Genomic DNA, 2,138 nt, shown 5'->3' with positions numbered 1-2,138 from the left:
CTGTCAACACAACCACACAGAACAGCATTATTGTTTTTTTAGGCATGATAAATCCACAATCTCCAACTACTACTTGTTTTTGCAATGCACACTTCCAGCAGTACATTTTCCTACTGCTCCCTTTTACAGGCAAGCCCTCCGGACAAATGCACCAATATCCCATTGGCTGCATTTGCTCAGAGCACAAATGAAAATAACTACTTGCAGGATTAAGGGTAGCTACTGTTTCGACACGTACTTTCTGAATAATTTCTTGGTACACCATGTAATCTGTAAAGTGCATTCCCCCTCTACCCTCCTCCACCCAGTCATTTGGTGCAAGTAAAAAACCTTCCCGGACTACTTCTAGATTCTAACTGCTATGCCAGCTGCCAAATGTAATTTGCTGTTTGCTTCCATATGTATTTTTTAGCTCTTGCTAACCAGATTTTTCTCTGCTCGCTGTGCCTTGCATGCCCCTCTATAGCTATCGTACTGGGAAATAACCACCCGGACATGCTGCTGCTGCAGCCAGTCGTCACTGGCTACTTCACATCCCTGTTAACTGATGAGACAATAACAGGACTTACAGTTTCTTACACTCTCAGCTCAGTGTTTCTTCTCCAGATGTTGGATACTTCTCATTCTGTTTAATAACCTAAAACTTTATTTTTTTTAACACAGTCTAAATCAGGAGGCTAGAAATTCCAAATGTAACTTAGAAGCAGGCAGTATGTTTACAGATGGGGGAATATATATTTTCTGATGATATGAGTAGGAAAAAAGGTGAAGCCTTTCCCCATTAACACTGGTCTCCCTTCAGGATGATATTAGCAGCTGTCACATATAAATACTGCAGACTAATAATGCAGGTGAAAAAAAAAAATAAAAAAGGAAAGCGACTGACAGACTTCTGTTTGCATGCACTGCTAACCGCACATTATCGGGGTGCAAGGCTTCCAGCACCTACAGTTTGACGGAACTAGGCAGCCCTAAACACTAATCTTATCTGCATTAAGCTGCACGGTAACTGATGCCTGTGATTACTTCCAGCAGAGTAATGCAGGTAGGGATGCAGAGACAGCGAGTAGGTGAGCCTTTCCCACCAACATCAACAGAATCCCAAACACTGATTCTTTCCCTAGATAAATATACTGTGTGTTGGCTTTTTTTCTTTTTTCTTTAAAGGAAATGCATCCCAGCTTAAGGGTAACTTTGCACTTACGTTAGTTGTCTACCTTTGACGATCTGCTGCAGCTAAGCAATGATCTGTTCCAGCAGATACAGCACAATGCATCTGGTAAACCACCAGTTTTGGAGAAATCAGCAGCAGCCAAACGCTTCCTCCTCGAGATATGTGTTGCTTCGGGGTGGCAAATTAGCAACTCCAGGGAACAAATTCGCAGTTCTGTCGTTAGTCATCCTCTCCACGTTTCATTCCTGTGAAACGGCGATCCTTTGGGTGCCTAACGTGCACGCAACAACCCAAACAAACAGCAAGAGAAAAATCCGGTGCACTTCTTAGAGCGGGGGTATTTTCCACTCTGCACTGCACACCATTCCCGTCCCTCTCTCGGCAGAGCAGAGGCAGCTACATCAAGTCTGCAACTTCTGACTGGAAATGGCAAGAGTTGGTCTGGCGGTGCTTCTCCCTCTTTAGCTCTGGGGTGACAGTTGACCAAAAAAATTAAAAAAAAAAAAAAAATCAAAAAAAGAAATCCTAATAGGTTATTGCTTTAGTGACGGGAGGAAGCGGCGGCGCTTTCCCTCCTCCTTCTTCTTCCTTCCCTCCCTCCCTCCTTCCCTCCCTCCCTCCCAGCCTCTCTCCCTCACATACGCTCTTTCCTTCTCCCTCTCTCTCTCTGAACTGAAATTCTTGATATAACTCTCAATAAGCCCAGAGGGAGGTGGGAGCGGCGCGAGGCCACCCCTCCCGCCGCACCGCATTGGCCCGCGCCGGCGGGGGCGGCGGATGGCGGAGCGCGGCCGCGGCATTGGCCGCCGGGCACGTCGCTCCGCGGCCGGCCGGGCGGGCGGGGGCTGCGCGCCGCGCGGAGGGGCCCGGCGGGGCCGGGGGGACGCGGGGACGCGGCGGGAGCGGGGCGCTCCGCGGGCGGAGTGCGGCGGACACGCGCGGGCGGAGGGCGGGCGAGCGCTCC

The 2,138-nt window shown here is 49.2% G+C and overlaps 1 protein-coding gene across 11 annotated transcripts in view; it reads right to left on the bottom strand.

Moving 5' to 3' along the window:
• The window catches only part of PCDH9 (protocadherin 9), a 670,991-nt gene extending 669,071 nt beyond the window's left edge, over positions 1 to 1,920 (bottom strand). For 5 of the 11 annotated variants that reach the window (XR_012058678.1, XR_012058679.1, XR_012058685.1 and 2 more), the window contains exon 1: positions 1,205 to 1,796. The gene's annotated coding sequence lies outside the window, so the exon portion shown is untranslated. The other 6 variants (XM_032751398.3, XM_030286790.4, XM_072937257.1 and 3 more) reach the window with 3 other exon arrangements.
• Between the last annotated feature and the right edge of the window lie 218 nt (positions 1,921 to 2,138).

The sequence above is a fragment of the Taeniopygia guttata genome, chromosome 1 (assembly GCF_048771995.1).
Source record: "Taeniopygia guttata chromosome 1, bTaeGut7.mat, whole genome shotgun sequence".
Lineage (NCBI taxonomy): Eukaryota > Metazoa > Chordata > Aves > Passeriformes > Estrildidae > Taeniopygia > Taeniopygia guttata.
The sequence above is the reverse complement of the archived record's forward strand: the minus strand, read 5'-3'. Positions and strand labels throughout refer to the sequence as shown.